This window comes from Strigops habroptila, chromosome 5, assembly GCF_004027225.2.
Source record: "Strigops habroptila isolate Jane chromosome 5, bStrHab1.2.pri, whole genome shotgun sequence".
NCBI lineage: Eukaryota > Metazoa > Chordata > Aves > Psittaciformes > Psittacidae > Strigops > Strigops habroptila.
The window spans coordinates 28112987-28132163 of NC_044281.2; the positions used below are offsets into that span (position 1 = coordinate 28112987).

The 19177-nt window shown below is 40.2% G+C and overlaps 1 protein-coding gene across 10 annotated transcripts in view; it reads left to right on the forward strand.

Annotated features, from left to right (window-relative positions):
- Positions 1 to 19177, forward strand: part of ZMIZ1 (zinc finger MIZ-type containing 1) — a 349016-nt gene that overhangs the window by 123017 nt on the left and 206822 nt on the right. The window lies entirely within an intron of this gene.

Below are 19177 nucleotides of genomic sequence, written 5' to 3' on the forward strand. Positions count from 1 at the left end.
TGTGACATTTCCTTATACTGGGAAATAGCATTCAAGACTCTTTCATGTATTTGTAGTTGTTCTGAATGCAGCTGAAATTAGGGGAGGAGGAGTCAGTACCTTGTGACCATCACCACCAGGGTGCATGGATGATAACTGAACCCATTTCCAAAAGGAAAAATGTTAATGATCTGCTCTACCCTGCTCACATAATCCTCCCTCCCCCTCATCCGTATTTTCAGTGCTGCACTTTGATGAGCTACAGATAGTTGACCTGAAGGCATTTCTCGATGAACATTTCTGTCTGCTCTCAGCCTTGAAAAACTCAACCTTTTCAAGAGCTGTATGGGAGAAAAATGTGTAAGACTAATATTTATAGGCTGAAAGAGGGGGTAGAGGAAAGACTGAAGTGTAAAACTTGCTTCCAGCAGAAATGCCATCCCTCTTTTACCTCTGATAATTAGAAGCATTTCTGACATGGCTACAAAAGCAAGTTAGTGGTGTATGCCTGCCATTTGCTGTGCTTTTGTACTGCAGGACTGTTTTCCTTTTTGTACAGTGATGCTTTCTTTTCTTCTATTTTGTTTTAAGACAAAACGCAAATTTCAACTGATACTCAACTATTATGTTATGATTCATCTATACTCCTACATTTAAAATTATTACTTCCAAGTACTTACACATGTAAAAACTGGAAGGTTGTTATTCAAGTTCACGTTTTGAGTACTTTTTCATAATGTTTAGTAAAGTTCATGTGCATAAATCCTTTCATTAATAGTTCTAACTGAAATCATACTGGAAGACTAGGAGGAGGAGAGGTTTTAACTGCTGTGATTTTTGCCAGGAAAAGATGTTCTTATGTTAAGAAATACAATATTACTGATTGTAACTCTAATAGGAGATTTAGAGGACATTGCAAATAGTTTTTACTGATGCCTTAAAGAGTATATTTTATTTTATGTCTTCTGAATGTAGGCCTAAGACTTCAGTCTTTAATTATAAAAATAGCATGTGCAGGCACAGAAATGCAGCAAATAAATAAAAAACCCACACCAAAACCCACCCTGTTTTAAAACTATTTTCCTGAAAAATTCCTGGAGATTTCCCTAGACTTGGATCCTGGTATGTATTTAAAAAAAAAAAAAGAAAATCACTTTTCTGTTGTGTGAAGGAACTTGGGAAAGAAGTTCCTTGCTGTGCCTTTGGGTCACGTGGCCTCACTGCTGTAGAGCTGGAATGTTTGCCATGGTATTTCCGGAGGCTTCATAAACACACAGAAAGAACAGGAGGGTTAGGAGGATTTATTTTTAATTATTATATTCCACCTCCCCCCCTTTTCCCTTTTTTTTTGGCAGCCTAAATTCATTACGCTTTCAGTGTGGAGTTTCTTTAGGAATCCAGAAGAGTTTTTATCTGATAAGTCCAATGAATTTTAAGAATTCATCTGTTTTTTTAAGGAAAAAGTTAAAAGCTATTTGGCACTACTTTTAATTGCTGAATTTGTCTAGAATTATTTTTTTACTTCATGTAATACCTGCAAACCTACATATTAAGCCTAACTCCACTCTTTAGATGGTCTTAATGGCTTACTTTTGGCATGTGTCACTGTGAGTGGCATTCAGTAATCTGACTTGATAGCTGTCACCTTGCAAACTAGGGTAATGAAAACAGAAGATGAGCACTCAAACAAGGTTACAGTGAAAAGCCATTTCCTAAGTCCTCCTGCAGCAGCGTAGAATCCCCAAGTCAAATCAGAAAAGCAGAGAATTAGTTCTGGCTCCTGGTGTATGAGGGTTAAGATTATGCAAACCTTTTCTTTCTGACTGTAGGAGTAGCACATGCTCCCTTGGAGGCTTTGAAAACACTAGTTCAAACCAGAATTGTGAGGACCTCTGTGTTAGTCTGTAATGTCAAGGATATGTTATGTCTCAGTGGCAAAGTGGGCTGCAGGAGACCCTGCACTCGCTCTTACACCCCTCGGCTGGTAGAGGTGCACCTTCTCCTCCTCATCATCCCTTCCCCTTCCAGCTGAACTCAGCTGCTTGTTGAACAAGGGCAGAGAACTGATACATTTTAAAAATAACCGGGCAAAAATGGGGAGGGAGGGGGAGGATCAATGGACTATTTTTAGCTTAACCAACTCTGTTTGCCACACAGTACCATTAAGCTGTCCTAATGCAACCAGGAGGGGTGGGGAGAGGGCAGTGTAAAGGGTAGCAAGCAGCCAGAGCCAGCTTTGTCACTGTGAAAAATCACCCTAGCGATGTGGCTGTGTGTTCCATGAGCCTGCTTAGGGCATGGTCAGTGGAAGGTTTATGACCACATCAAGGTGGGCTTGTTGCTGAGTCAGATTATTAATTGCATCAAAAATTACAAAAAGGCAGCATGGTTTTGTCTTAGAGTGTTCCTTTAAAGTGGGAAACAGTAGATACTCCCTTCCCTTGGAAGAATCTTAAGGTAGGAAGAATAAGGCAAAGACACAGCAGAAAAAAAGGCTGGAGGTTTGAGGAAAGGGAATTGTCCCTCCCAAAATCAGCTTTGTTAACAGAAATAGATGGAAGAAAATATGGACAGCCTCCTGTCTAAAAGAAGATGGGAAGAAATGGTTGAGGTGGTTGTAGTGATAATTTTGGAACTGCTCCCATGCTGTAGGGGTAGACAAATGGTGTACAGCAATTGCTGTCTAGGCCACTGATGTTTGAGTCAATTCTGTTTGCACTTCTGCTGTTTCAAATCTGTAAGGCTGACTTGAGGCATGCTTTGAGTCTAAAGGTAGACAGCTGAACTGGTAATGTTGCCACTGTTCCTGGGTGCACTGCCCCTTGTCATGTCAGTATTGGGGAATGGTGAATATGGGGGAATGGAGAGTCCTTTCTTCCACCCTGTTTACGTTGGTGGTTATTGGTAGAAAACTTTTGGATCCTGTGGCATAAAACACATACAATGATAATTGGTCACAGTCGTCTGGATTGGGCTGGTCTAGAATGGTGGTGCCTAAAGGTCTGTAACTAGAGCAGTAGTCCTGAAGCTGTTGGACTGCTACATGTAGGGAAGAACATAGTTTCAACAATCATCTTAAATATGAATGCTCTGGTATTTATAAATTATCTTTTGTAAAAGTAAGCTGTGATTCAAAGACAAACTTGTGGTTTAAGTTGAGCAGTATCTGCTCGTATATGTGGCTTTTTTTTCCAAGTGAAGGTATAGAAATGTGGAGAATTACCCAAGAAATCTGAATAAGATATTGATAGCTACTTATGGGAGTTGTCTTCAGCGCTGTGCTTTTTAGTAAAAGCTGTAGCACCTTAAGTTTCAGGTGAAAAGGGGACACAAATCCACTTCTTTAGGCAGCAGAAATAATGTACAAGAGCCTCCTTTTTCTAGGAGATGTTCTAGTGTTTTATCTTGTTCCTTATTATATCTCACTGTTTTGTAGCTTCTGTGCCTTTATGAGAATGCGCAAAGACTTTTTATAATTTTATAATGATAATATCTATATCTGAATAATACTTTCCATGCCATTTCATTTTGCCCCTTGCCATCTAAGATTTCCAAGCCTTTATAAGGAAACTTTGTTGAGGCAGGCCATCAGAAATCATGGTTGAAACTTGTTCTCAAAAGCTCTGTTCTTAATTGCCTTTGACAGTGGTTGGGAAAGATGTCACTTCAGCATAGTGAAAGCAACCAAAATAAATTATATTTTTAATGAAGGAGTCTCTATCTGGATGAACTGATACTGGCAGGACAGTATTGGTTAAAAATAGAAGAACCTTCTGCAGTCACATTGCAGTTTATCCTGGTTTTATTTTGTCTAAAGAAAAAGCAATGTACACATCTCAAGTGTTGACAGACCTTTTAGGCTGAGGTACTTCCCTTGGCTGATGGCTTCCGATTTTTTATTGTATTTATTTTTTTATAAGTAAGTATTGCTTTGAAGAGAGACCAAATAGAATCAGTATTCCAGTATTCTGCTTATCATGTGACGGCATGGGAGATTGCTGTATCCTGTACTAAACCTATTTTATGGTGATAGGGACAAGATTTCTACAGCCTTGAAAAGGATGCTAGCTTGCATTCCTCTGTGCAAAGAAGTATTTCCAAAAGAAATAATACAGTCATTGAATATTTATTTTTGTTCAAGACGAAAGTATTTGTAGCTGACTGGCAAATATTTTACTTCTCTATCCTCCCTTTTCCCCTTAATCTTGTTTATCGCCTCAGTGTTTTTTTCCAACTATTAGAAATGTGTTCTTCTAGGGTATTTTAGATCAGCTGCTTTACAAGCCAAGAATTTATATCTTTTCACTGAAAGCACATGTAATGAAAGGGACTGAATGGGTAATTCAACTTGTATAGCTTACAAGTTGAATGTATAGCATTTGTATATTGCATATATTAGACATATTCTAGATATATTAGATACATGTGTATAAGTTGAGATCCTGTTTCAGAACAGTGTGTTAACAATTGACTTATATATGCATTTTTAAATGACTGACACGTTTTAAATAAGGTTAACTTAACCTGCAGTAATAATACTGTTGCAGATTTTTAAATATGTTTCATATTGAACAGTATTTAACTAAATTCCTCTATTTAATCTTACTGAGGTTAGAAAATTCAAGGTACAACTGTTTTTTCATACCTTTTATTAGGCCTTGATATTTCTGATAGCATAGCTTTCTTTTTCAGGCTTGAAGTGGGAAAAGAGAAAGAGAAATTTATTTCTTTCTCAAGACAAAAGAACAATGCAAGTGTAATCTCAGCTCTCAGTTTTTCTTTTGTCTGTGGCTAAGTCCCTCTCTTAACCTGGTATGATTAATCCAGTTTGATTTGTTCCTGTTTTTAGAAGTTTGTGAAAGGACAGGGAAAAGGGAGGAAAAAAAATTCCTTTGAAGCACCTATCAGTGATTCAAATGCTGCCTTGAATCATAAAGATACGTATGACTGAGATCTGTGCTACAAGAGCGCGGGAAATACTGTGAAATGCCAGCAGGTGTATAGCCCGAGCTGACAATCAGGGCCAGGAATTTATACTAGTTGTACTCTGCTGAGAATTTACAGTATGCACCACAGGTCAAACTAAGTCTTTATAAAAGATTTTGAGCTAAAAAATCATAGAAAACCTCCATAGACACAATGTAGTCTTAAATCTCGTAAGTGAAAATAAACCTAATTGAGCTGCAGAATGTGAACACATGAGGAGCGTGTCTGCAACGCCATGTGGGGTCCCTTCTCTCACTTGCTTGTACCTGTTCCACACAGCAGAAAGCTCAAACAACTGAAAACTGAAAATGCTGCTTTACAAATAGGGTGGGAGGTAGAAGAAAACAGGCATGAACAACACCTTTCAAAGATACTAAGTGTTTGCCACAGCAATGCTCTAGTGGCAGAGAACTCAACAAAATAATTATATGTTGAATAAGAAGGTGTTTCCTTTTGTTGCCTTTGAATGGGGCTCTTTAGTTTACCGGCATTTCCTCTTGTGCATGTGCTCTCTTACTGGGTGGGCAGAAGCTCACTAACCTCTACAGGCCACTTTCTGTTTAACATAGTTTAGTAATGACCGTTTTATTGCTATCCTTTTAAATTTAAACATTCCCAGTCTCTTCAGGCGTTCTTCTTAGCGCATGGTCCCCTACGCCCTCCAGTGATTTTCTTTGCTACCCTTTGATTTTTGTCTGATTTTGCTCTGAATCCATGACAAATCCACCAGATTATCACTGCTCCTTTAATATTAACTCTGACATTAAAGGAATGCTGTTTTTTTCAGGTCCTAGTTTGATAACAGATTTCCTTCTCTGAGCACATTCCTCCTCTGGACTATTCAAATGTCCACTGAGTGGAGTGCATTCTTCCTTGGTTGGTGGGACAGATGCCTGGCTGTGCAGAGATTTAACATTTACTATTTCATATTAACCAATTTATGGCCATTTAACATCTACTATATGGTAATGAGAGTTAGGGGTTTTTTTTTGTCTTTATTGCCATGGACCTGATAGAAGCTGGGAAACTAGAAGTGGAGTGCCCTTTATCAATTTGTAGACTCTTGCAGTACTTTGGTCTGCCCTTCTCTCACATCTTTGGCATTTCTGGTGCCTGTCTCCTACCTGGTGCCTTTTTTCTCATGCTTCCCCTGAAGTTCCCACCTGGAGACCTCCATTCCCTCCATCTCCTTGCAGCACTCAGTCAGGTCCTTTTGGTTTGCAGTCAGAGTGTTCTAGGAGTTCATGTAGAGGGAAACAAATTGTTCTTGTAGTAGAGGAGTATACCCCAGGAGAACATGTACCTACACCTACCTGTATCTTGTGGGCAGACATGAGCTTGGCCTGCTTGTCTTCAGCTGGCCACATCCTGTGTGGATCCGAACCAGCAGAAACTCCATAGCTATCGTTAGCACTGTGCTGAGCTTGAGCTAATAAGCTCGGTCTCTTGGCAGGATGTGTTAGATCAGGCTTACTGCTGTGCTAATTGTGCTTACACAGCTTCCAGTTTGGAGCTGGCTCATTTACAGCTGGCTTGGATGGTGGCCAGGAAGGCTCGCCTCGGCCTGCAGTATGCCATGTAGACATACACACATCCACCACTTGAACGTGTCTGTCAGTAGCAGGAAATTATATTTGGAGGGAGGGGAAAATCTTTGGCCTGGCTGCACGAGTAAACAAGGACAATATTAATGAATAAGGAAGTAGGTAACAGTTTTCGCAAGGAGGATTGATTATTCCAAATGCAGCCTCACTACCACAAGTTGTTTTCGGCCCCTATATTTGGCATCATCTTGTTCCTCATTTACCACTGTGTTTGGTTTTTTTTTTACAATATAACTTGGGAATGTTTCCCAGACATAAGAAACTTCATTGTAGAAGTGAACAGCCTGGTATTTTAATTGGGAAACCCAAACTAATTCAAACACATTAAAAAATGGGCAAAATTTGAGAGGGGAGAAATTTGCCTTTATTTGCCTTTGCCTTTATCCCAAGAGGATGGGATTAGCCCATCTTCTTTTGTCTTCCCTTACTTCGTATGTTAGCAAATTAGTTTGTACACTGGTTATAATATAGTGTCAAGGATCTGTCCATTTTAGTGTTGAAGTGCTGTAATAAAAGGTGCAAAATACTTTTAGTAACAGGAGTTATGTATGAAGAAGCTGTAAAAAGCTGAAGTTTGTTTATTTAGGTTTGGAAAGCTAGAGCTTAGATTGACTTGAAAGCCACATCCTTAGCTGGCATAGATTGGTTTCATCAGTTACCAACAGTTGTGTTATTTACTTCAGCAAGAAATCTGTCCCCTCAAATATTAAGAAATCTTCTGTCTGTTGAGGAGGGTGGCGATGGACGGGAACACATGAGTGTGTATGTATATAAATATAGAGCAAACTGACTAGTCTCTTCTTTAATTGTGAAATACCAAAATGATTCATCAGCCACATCACTATGAGCTCTCTTAATATTCAAGCCCATTTTTCTCAAATTATTTTCTTGGTCACAAACACCCATGCATCACTGCGTTAAACTGCTTGACACTTTAGAGACCCCTTCTCTGTTTGAGCAAGCCTCAAAGAGACAGTACCAACCTTTTAGTTTTAAAATCGTTGTTATTAAAGCAGCCAGGGTAATGTATCTCTGTAAAGACAGTTGAATAATGATTTAGCTCCCAGAATTAATTTGAAATTTCAGCAGCACTAAGTAATATTTTAGTAGCAGTATAATCCCATACATCACATATTAAGTCTGCAGACTGCACTGCCAGTGGAAGAACCCTGCAGTATTTAAATGACACTGTAACACCATGGTATTACATTCAGGTCATTAGGGGGCATTTTACAGGATTGAAGTTATCTGGCAGAATGTCAAGGGTGAATCGTATAATCTCTGTTTCTTTGTCTCTCCAAATACATAGATTAGGGGTTTAAAAAAAACACAATTACACCTAACTCACCAGTGTTCCTTCTGTCTCAGCCCACTGTACCGCCAGTTCACCGCTTGCACTGTCAGCAAACACTGAGAGCGTAACCAAAGAAAAGGGGAGTAATAGATAGATGTAGGTGGCTCAAATGGCTGATGATGTAGGTGGAAAAAGTACCTGAGGGTTGGTTTGTGATTTTTGTTTTCTTTTGTTTGTTTTTTCATGTGTGAATCAGAGTGATTGATAAAAAAGCACAAACCCAAATATTCGGCTTTTGTGGCAGGTGTAAGCGGGGCTCCAGAAAGGTGGAAAATGCTTAGCCCCAATATGAGTGTTTTCCAGAGCAGATCCCTAACATTAACTTCTGAAGGGGCAGGGGCACTCCCGCAATTGAATGTATCAAGGGAGATGGACACCTCTCTCCCCTTTGTGCATTAGAAATTCCTTCTAAATTCATGCGTGTGGCCCATCATAATGATTTTGAAACCTCTTTTCAAATGTACTCATCATTCAGACAGCTCTGGTTGAATTTAGAGAGAGAGATTAGGCTGTGAAAAGCATGTGTTCTCAGCAGCTTATTGCTGCCTCTGGCAGAAGTCACTGCCATTCCGATCTGCTAGCTAGATAGTTCACGTGATTATTCCATGCACCATTAGAGACAAACTGAGCTGGGTTAGTTTAAACATGTAAATAGTAGTTTTGGATCATTCTTTCTGCAAGAAACAGATAATCATCACAGAAGTGGCCTAGCTGGCTGATTGATAGGCAGTAAATTTCACCATACGAGTCTTCCCTTGTCTTTCCTTTACTGAGTTTTAAATACAGCTTTTGGGGTGATGTGAACACTTGAAAAAAATTAAAACCAATAATAAAAATAGGATAAGCTAAGGCAAGTGAAGTTGAAGTGATGTCTAACTTCCAGTGGTGGGACAGGCAATGGTGACATGCTGGTTGGTCAGGGGTTGATAAAGTTTTCAACGAACAGAGTGGCCATCATGTGAATAGGACATACGTCAGTGCCCTTTCTGTGCTCAAAGCAGTTGAGTGGGAAATCCCAACAGCAGTTTGCTTATTTGAAGAGTTTGGGGTTTTTTAGCCTAGAATACAGGCCAAGTTCCCTTATGGTAGTTCCTCCTCTTGCTGCACTCCATATGATGGGAAATTTTCAGGGACAAGAGGTGTGTTTGGCTGCTACATACCGGTGCTCAAAAGGAGCATTGAGGGTACTGGAAGCTATTTTTACAGGTGGTCTTTCCAAAAATAGCCTTAACTTCTCATTAGGGAATGGTGCAAGGCTCATATTTGTAGAGAAGCATTGGCTGTGCTAATGGGAGAATTGCCTTACTTGGCAGACCTGCTGCTGCAGGAGCTTGTGGAGGCACATCTGCAGGTTAAACACAGCTATGGACAACGGGTCCATGAACAGACATCAAAGGGAGCATATGTTCCCACGAACATATCACTGTTCACACTGGGGAGCGAAGGCAATAAACTGCAGATAGTGGCTGGGCTCATATACCCTGCCTACATAGTATCTTCTGCTGTCATCCTTGGAGACAGAATTCTAAGCTAGGTGGATGACTGGATTAAGCCAGTATGGTACGTCTTTTGTTCCTATTGCATTCAGGTATACAGCAATATTGAAATATTATTCACACTGTATTGTAAATTACATGAGGAACAGCAGAGGCACAGAGTATTCTTTGGTCTTCAACTTTTTTTTTTTTACATGAGGGAAAAACTAAACTGTTATGTTAATATTTTTGTAGGTTTTGTATAGCCTACTTTCACAGAGGATAAGGTTTGAGTTTAGATTTTGAGGACTGTGCTCTCTTGATCTTGATGTTGTTTTGGTTGTCACTAGGTCACTAGCTTTTCTTTCAAAATGTACAGCAGGAAGCCAGTTCTGCCCCACCATTTCTGTTGGGTGTTTTTTCAAGTCAAAGGCTTTCCTGAAAAATGTCCGTAGACAAAGAACTCTTCAGAGTGGGTCTCTACTGATGTGTGCAGTTAGCAATTGCTCCTATGAGCTGTCATTTTAAAGTGAAAATAGAAAATGTAAAATATTGATTACATATGCAAGTAGAAGAAGTGTACATCTGTATACTAGCTCTCCAGAAGCTTGTAGATAAAAATAGATTTAAATCACATTTTTCCTTCTAATGTGGCACAACAAGTAATAGTTTTGCTCTTGAGGAAGTATGTATAAACCCATAAGTCTATGATCTTGTGGAGAGAGCTTTATTCCAGCTATATTGTTAAACAGAGTCACATTGGAAATCTTCTGGGTCTCCTTTTCCTAAGTAAGGGACATGTGGTTGTTATCATGGCACAGCAGCGAGCAATACCGTGAAGGTCAGTACAGGAGAGATGCTTGTTGTTTATCAAACACATACTATATAGCAGGTTTTTACTATAGTCTTTACACACTAGAAATAAACAATGGCCCAGCACTTAATGTTACTATGCCACTTGTACTGCCTTTTCAATATATTTTCTGAGGCTACGACACTTTTTTGCACTAAGATTTAGATAATTCAGCCTTCCTAAACTGAAATAGTTGTGCTGCTCTCACTGGTGGTAGACGGCTAAAGCCTGTTTTCCTCCCACCTCATTGAAGGCAAACATCTAGAGTACAGGCTTCACTGTCCACTGCATCCATCGTGACTTTTTGGGTGCAGTCAGTTTGAACCATTGCCAGCTATGGTTTTGGTCCAGAAACTTGTCAAACCAACTTATGCCTCTGTCTTCTTATAAGGACTGGTCAGAGAGATAGCAAGATTGTAAGACAATCCGCGTTATCTTATGAGATGTTGTGTATATAATAAGTTCTGAATAATTACACAATAAAGTAATCATCCAGCAAATTATTATGTTCCTCAGTAGGGAACCTCAATAATAGGTCTGGCATAAATAGAACTTTTCTTTTAATAGCCAGTGTCAAAGGGCTTTAAGTATTAGCAGTGTTTATCTGAAGTTGAACTGATATCAAGTTCATTTTCCAGTTCTTTGTAGAATGAAAATTCTTTGCTCAGAGTGATCCTTAATGATGAATTGAAGGTCTGCTGTGGAGCTTCATTTCAATGTTTATTCCCTTCCTCCACAGTGGGGTGCAGGATTGTAGATATTAGTCTCAAATTATGCCTTATTAAAGATTCTGAGTAACCAATAGCTACTCTGGTTCTTAACCTGATGACATCATGGGTTCATGCGCGAAACAAGGGACTCAACCAAATTTGCTCATTTTATTGCATAAAGGTAGTTGGACTTCTGCAAACATTTTAGTGGATTGGATTCAGATTTGATATTGCTTAAGAATATACCTGTGACAATATCCAGCATTTTTAGCAAGGTTTTGCCTTTGTCTTCTGTAGTTGGTAAACTTATTTCTTTGGATATATATACAAGCAAAACCAATTTACTACTTGTAACAGGAATGTACTGTGCAGGGTACCAGAACTGTAGTATTTATAGATGTAATATTTTCCTGATGGAGATGCTGTACTTTGCAGCATGTCTGCTTACTTTTGCAAGCTTGCAGTTGATTTTTTTTGGCAACGTGTGCACACATCCACGCACAAAGTGCATTATCAGCCCAAATCTTCAGGCTAAATGTGTGAGCCCAGGTGTCATGTTTCTAATGCCCTTTGCATGAAATGTGAAATAATTGCTCAAGAGTAGAAACTGTATGTATGTTTATGAAATGTGAAGTACAGGCACAGTCTGATTTCAAGTGTCTTATGAAAACGCGCATGTGGTAAGGCCACGCTATCTTCAAAATAAACTTTTCATGTTCTTGAACTTTAGACTTTTCAGTCTTTAAAAGTGGTGTGAATGACAGAATACCTTAAATACCTCTGTATGTGTTTATATTCAGTAGGTGTAAAACCACTTGCACCAAGCTAACATACTGCAAAGGAGAAACATCTGCTGAATTAATTTTCATTAAGTAGATGAAAATTCTACTTTAAGTTTCTTTAAGTTTCTGTGTTGTGAAACGATGGCCTCCCAGCCAAGAGGGGAAGAAGCATATGGGTATAGCGACCTGATAAATAAATGAAACAAGTGAATCATATGTAAACAAACATGAGTGACAAAGAGATAATAGAGGGAGAACAAAAAGCGCTTGTACACAGAGTACCGTGGATAGTGCCAACCTCTCCATCGTGGCCCCAAACCCCTAGAAGAATCAAAGGCTTCATTCTTACTGGAGAGACTGAAGGAAGGTGGAATTCAAAGATAGATAGCTTTGGGTGAAAAAGCAGGGACTAGAGGGAGATAGTATAGTCACTAAGAAGAGTAACTTCAGATAGCATTTGAGTGTCTGAGATGTCATTGAGAGAACTGATGCTTAGGAAGAGGCCTGCCTTAGCTTATATTTTCAGAATAAAGCTAAATGAAATCAATACCTGAAGTGGGCTGCTCTGCGTGCAGGTTGTCATTATACCCTATTTACTGGTCTCTGCTAAGCCTCTTTTTCCATGTATGTGATGCTGGGACTTCTAAGGCCACATGCCTTGGCTGTCTTGTAGCAATAAGCCAAGCCATTGTCTAAATCCTTCCTAATGAATTACGGAGAAAAAAACGGTTCTGTTCCTTAACTGGTTAAGACTTCTAGAAGAACAGTGAAGGCTCTTGTGTAATTAACCCTTGTAATTGTCCTCAACTTACAAGGCTATAAATTGGCATGTATGCTAAACGTATGCTCCGATCCTTATCACCACTGAATCACCTTGAAGTCACGACTGAATGTTTTTTGGTAATGCATGGATACAAGAGATGTCAAGTCAAACTGTTCAGAAAGCTGAAGTCAAAACAAGTTTTTCTAATAGAAGAAGTTGTTTTGAGTAAAACTCTTTGTTTGTAAATATGGCTTTACCAGTATTGCTGCAAATATTTACATTGTTTCTCTCAACATTAACTAATTTCCTTGCCCTAAGATTAAAGGCTGAGTAAGAGCCTGGGTAACTTGTAAGAAGTGGAGATATCCTGGAGATAAATGTCAGCGTGACAGCTCTTGGGACTAAATGTTATATGAGGATTTTTTTATAGGATGCTTTTGATAGAACGTGACCAGCTAGGAAACATCGATTTCCAGCTGTACCTTAGTACTGTTCAACTCTGATCTGCTAAGTCCCTAGTGGGAGTGAAAGAGTAATTTGATTTCTGTGCCATTATTTTTGCCTCCCTCAAGCTCTGCCTGCCTGAAGGAGTGCTAGTACACTGGCACATGTCTAGTTGGAGACCAGTAACTAGCATTGTACCCCAGGTTTCAATCCTGGCTCCAGTGCTGTTCAGTATCTCCGTTAGCAATCTGGAGCATGCAGCGGAGTGTACTCCAGACAAGTTTACAGATGACATAAAACCGGGGGAGGTGGCTGATAACACCAGAGGGTCGTGCTACCATCTAGATGGATAGGCTGGAGAAATGGGCTGCCAGGAACCTCATGAAGGCAAAGCCTTTTACCTGGAGAAAGCACCAGGCACCAGTATTTGCCGGGGGTCACCCAGCTGGAAAGCAGCTTGGCAGAAACAGACCTGGGGGTACTGACAGATACCAAGTTGAGCATGAGCCAGCAATGTGCCCTTGCTTCAAAGAAGGCTAACAGTATCCTGGGCTGCTTTAGGCAGAGCATTGTCAGCAGGTCATGGGAGGTGACCCTTCTCCTCTGCTCAGCACTGCTGAGGCCATGCTGCAAGAGCTGTGTCCAGTGCTGGGCTCCTCAGTACAAGAAAGACACAGAGCTCCTGGAGAGAGTTCAAGGCAGTGCCATGAATATGATGAAGGGACTGGAGCACCTCATGTATGAGGAAAGGCTGAGAGAGCTGGGACTGTTCAGCCTGGAGAAGAGAAGGCTCAGGAGGATCTCACAGATGTACATAGATATCTGAAGGGAGAGTGCAAAGAAAACAGAGCCGGGCTCTGTACAGTGGTGCCCAGTGACAGGACAAGGAGCAATGGGCACAAACCTCAACCATTCTGTGATTCTGTGACTCTGGCCATGTTTTCAGTGAGGTGGTTTCTTATTCACCAGGACCTAGACTGAGATAAACAACTGTTTTTTGTGTTAGGTAGGTATGGGTTTTAGTGAATTCGACTTGGTAATTTCAAAGATTACCACAGAATGAAATCTGAGGGAAATAGTGAGCATCATGAGGCCAGAACCTTTGCTGCAAGATGAGGTAGCCTTGTAGGTAGTGTGGCCTTGAAGAGTGGGGGTTGTGTGGTAAGCTGTGAAGCATTAGTAGCAGCAGAAATGGTTTAATGATGCTGAGAGTCTTTTCCTATATGCATTAAAAACAGTTAAGTGTTGGTGGGGTTCATCTCAGACACATGTATTTTGACTAGATATCCTCTGGGTTTAGAAACAATGTATGATCTAATATGCCAAGGAGGAAGGGTTTATTTAATTTTTTTAAAGAACTTCGTAATGGGTTGAGTCCCGATAATGTTAGCAGCAGATACCTGCTGGTAGCTTTTGAGGACGTGCCTTCTGCAGCCGTCTCAATGTTTTAACTATAGGGTTTTTTTTTAAATTTAAAAAATGTGAGACGTAATGCTATCACATGAGATAAGAGTCTGAAAACCCCGCTCAATAAACTGATATGTTCTTCAGGAAATTGATGATATATCAAAAGCTGTTTCTTCAGATAGCAATCACTGGCTTAGCTTCCCAAAATGAATGTGAAATTTGAACACTGAGAGAAGGCTGTGTCTGCTTATAATGGTGCTGGGTTTGTATACAGAGTCTGGGCTTATCTTGAAAGGGATTCTGACACACAACAAAGCCGAGGAAAGCTGTTTCAGCCAGCAGTACTTTCTTCTGACCTTAAGCATTGCCTGGTTTATGTGTATGACATTAATTCAAAGATGATTTGAAGTTTTCTTTTCTTTTTTCTTTTTTTTTTTTTTTTTTTTAAATGACCAAACATACTGGGTGAAAACAGGTCCTGCAATTAAAAGATAAGATACCTATTTAAACTGGAGCATATTCTCCATTACGGGAATAAAATTCAGTATGTATGCCTTTCTAGTAAATCTTTGTGTACAGGGCGTAGAAGGCTACATCTGTGGTGGTGGCAGCATTTTTTTCTTTTAGAATAGCTGTATGGTTTCTTCAATTAATCTGTTTTGTGGCTAATCTGGAAGTCTTTGCCACCACTGTGGAAGTGAAGCAGTGTCCACTGGACCAACTGGTATTTTGCATTTAGGTCTGTTGGTAGAAGGAACAGGAAGACACACATGACCCATTTATGGTTTGTGTATAACAGATCGTATCTTTTGAAAATGAGCATTCAGAGGTGACTTTTGTTAAACTAAAAGTTACTATTGCAAAGAGAGCTCTTCATCCACTGCAGTGCTTGTGAAGGGGAGCCTGTTGTTGGTGGGGCACTAGAGCCCCAGAGGTCAGCTGTGAGCACAGAGCTGCTGAACCCAGAAGATCCATCAGGACACATGAAAGCTTTGGGGTGAAGTTCAGGTTTGGAGATGTGGGTAGATATTGTTTGGTCAGTCAGTGTGTCTGTGATTTTCAGCCCTGTTGGGATGCTCGTTATATTTAGTGTTGTGAGTAGCATAAATGGGTGTTTGCTTGCCTGCGTTGAGCCACTGTTTAGGTGGCCAAATACATAAATGAGCTGATTTTTGCACTGAGCAGTTTTCTTCCATGAACTTTCATATCTATCTAGTAAAATGAATGATCTTTAGTGTTTGCACATGGTGTCTTGGAGTCATTAATTATTTATCTTCATGACTGCATGTGTGTGAGAAGGGATTTGGTTATCCCTGTTTTACAGGAGGCAGACAGGGCATGAGCTGGCTTGTAGGCTGTGCCTGTGCTATCATAGAGTGCTCCGTAGAATGACTCTTAAAGCTTTTCAAAAGCTGTAAGGAAGGGTGTTTCTCATTATGCTGTGCTTTATTTTTAGAGGATTCAAGAGCAAACTGCTGCAGTCACCGGACTGGAAGGAATATTGCCTTTGCTCACTTTTGTTCAGTCTTTGAAAGTCGTTATCAAAAATTGTTAGTGTTTCAAAGTGTCATAATGGTTTAAGAGACGTGTGTGCCTACTGAAGGAAGCCAAACCAGTTGTTTCTTCAATTGTTTCTTTTCAGGGTAAGGTGCAGAGTGTTGTTTGTGCAGCCAGCCTTGGCAATGCCTTCCCCTCCCCAACTTCTTTGTCCCCCTTCTTCCCTTCCCCCGCCTCCCCAGTTATTTTTCCAGAGATCTTGGCTTGCTGCTTCTGGGGCAGCAGCAGCAGCTGCTAGTGCTGTCCTGTAATTCTTCCATCTCGGTCACAGGGGACTGGAAGGGAAAAGACAGTCTGTCTCAGCAGCAGTCCACCAGCTGCCGCTACAATCTATAATGCGTAAATTTGCAAAATATAGCTTTTAATTTTGCTTTGCAGTCAGAATGAAAAACTAGAGCTCACCACCACTGCCATCATTGATTGATTAATAGAAATTTATGCTCCCTACTCCCCGGTTCAGACTTGGACACAAAGTACTTGGAAGTGGCTAAAAATAAAAGGTAAGAATCCTGACAGACTTTCACACCAATGAATTAATTAACAATACAGCATTGTGTATGTATGCTTGAGAATATGCTCTAGATAAAAGCTGAGTAACACAAAAAGTTGAGTAACACAAAAATACTCAACTAAATTAGAGTATAAAATGATGCTTAGGGTCATAATACTTTCTGAAGCACGTGGATAAGCAGGGCTTCTTTGTTATAGTGTCAGTGAATGAGGGAGTTCTGCAGATAAAAGTATAAGTAGTTTGATGAAGGAGAATAGGAAGCATAGTTACTGTTCTTTCTCTGCTGGCTATGAAGTTAGAGTAGCAACAATGCTGCCTGTTTTGTGTCCAGTCATACCTCGAGTAAGGAAATAGCACATAGAATCAATAAGTGATCCCCAAACTGCCATTAGAAATCGATTTGTAATCTCGTCAGTGTGTATTTATGAACGACAAATCTTTTCATTGGACCATTCAAGAACCACCAGCCAGAACATGGCTGGAATTTGTGAAAGAACTTATTTGCACTGAATAGTTTAACTCAGTGAGTAGTTTGGAAGACTTGAACTATAAACCACTATTCCTCCATAAAAATAATTCGTGTGGTTGTGGCACACATTGTTGGCTGAAGACAGACTGTTGTGTTGTATAGCTGAGAGAACTAATTTTATCACAAGTCAATTTTGCAGCTGATGTCCCTAGAGACCTCATTGCCCTCTCTGTTTTTCTTTAAATGCTCTGAAGCCCTTTGTCGTGGAGGCTGCATGGAAATCATAGTGCATGGAGACTGGCACAGAAACCTTTGTACGCCAGGTTGTTACGGGAACCATGGGATGGTCTGCATCCAGGCTTCCTTGCCGGTGGAAGAGCTCGCAGCAGCTGGCGCTCTGCTTTCCTCAGCTGGTTTCACTGGGGGCAAGGGACTTGGGGAAGCCAGCTGCCATGTTGGCAGGCCTGCAGGGGGTGTGTGCGAGGGACTCTGGCAATGGTGTCACTTGCGGACTGCTGCCCTCCAGCATGTGCTGCGGAGTAAATCCAAATGCGGAGCAATCACAGGTCCCATTTTGACAATGTGTCCACATTTTAACTCTTCCACTGAACATCTGTGAGTATACAGTGTGCAAGTTGTACTTTTTTGTACCTTGCTACTAATTAGAATACACTGGGTCCAAACTGAAGCTTCAGATGCAAACTTTTCTGGATTTGGGAGAGAGAAGATCTAGACCTTACCTTTGTGGAACAAGCTAACTCTACCAATAAAGTCCCAGTGTAATCTAGTGCCCATTCCCAGAACCACCATCCTCATTTCTGTGCATTTTATGTCATACTAATGTCAGCAATCTTAAGTGAAAGCATAAGCAAACCTTAATCTCACAAAGACAGAGTAATTTCAATAAATACATTGTACAGACATCCTGGCAGAACTAAACTAAATCTAGACGTGTCTTTGGAATCCAAAAAAGAATAATTTAAAATAGTTTAAAGACTCAACAAAGCATACTATATGCATGTGTGTTCACATATTACCTTAAATTTGATGGAATTTTTTAGTATGTGAAAAATAGCCCCGAGTATACACCATGTCTTCCAGCTCCAGGGCAAATGCAGTAAGAAGAAATTATATAGTGACCATTCATTATTCAGGCACCTGAGAGTTAAGAGAAAGGAAGAGGAGTGTTTTGCCCTGAAGTCCTTCCCATTTTTTTTTTTCTTTTTTTTAAATAAACATGTTCAAATATTTATATACAAGCAGCGTTCAGTGGTCGCACTTGATTGGGCAGAGAAGTCAAACTTAGTAAAGTGCACATGCTTTGTAGTTCGAATGCAGTGTCTTGGGTATTCTACCACCAGCTCACAGGGAAAGGATAGAAATTAAACGACAGGGTGTTCACAAGTAAACCAGCAGCATTCTTGGAAATACTACTTTAGCCAAACTTTACAATACTGCCTGTTACTAGTTTCTCAAAGTATCAGAAATTAACTGTTGAAAACAATTTGAGCTTTAGACGTCAAAGAAGGACTGCTGGAGTATGTTTTAAAACTTCAGTGGTAGCAAACCGGATTGAAGCTTGCTAACTTCTGACTAGGTGGCAACAAAGGCCTCTAGGACTCACAGTAAAGTTGCTAAGAAAGCATGGTTCCTTTTCCAATATGTATTTTCATTTGTTTTCCTATTGCAGTAAAGCCATCTATCTTCTGCTGTTGTTTTCTGAGCTATGCACTGGACTCTTTTGAAGGTTACTGAATTAGCTTTTCTTTCCCTTCAAAATTAATACATTTGTTTTAACACCTAACCAGTCAACCGCTCAAGCATAGCTTCTTCCATACAGAGATGGTTGTCTTGGTACTACAGACGAGACCATTACGAGATGGTGATACTTGCGTGCGGGCTGTTTTCCATCCATTCTGCAAGGACTGATTTTTAGTGAAAAGAACAGCGTTAAATTCTCAGTGAGAACTAACCTTTCCTCATTTCTTCCCCTGTGGGGATTTGATCAGTGTCTGCTGCTTCCTGCTTAGACGTTGTACACAGGGGATACCACCTTGGGGTCAAAGCTAACCTGGGAATAATTGAAGAAGTGGTTTTGAGGGAATACTCTGAAATTTTCCAGCAGCTGCAGTCTCACTGTGTGTCTCCCGTGTAACTGTTTACAAAGAAGTTAGAAGGTGGCTCTTACCATTGTATCCTGTCTATGAAACATTGGCTTTGCAGTGAGCCCTTAATCTAATCTGTAGATCTGTTCTGGCACTTAGAATAAAACATTTTGAGAAA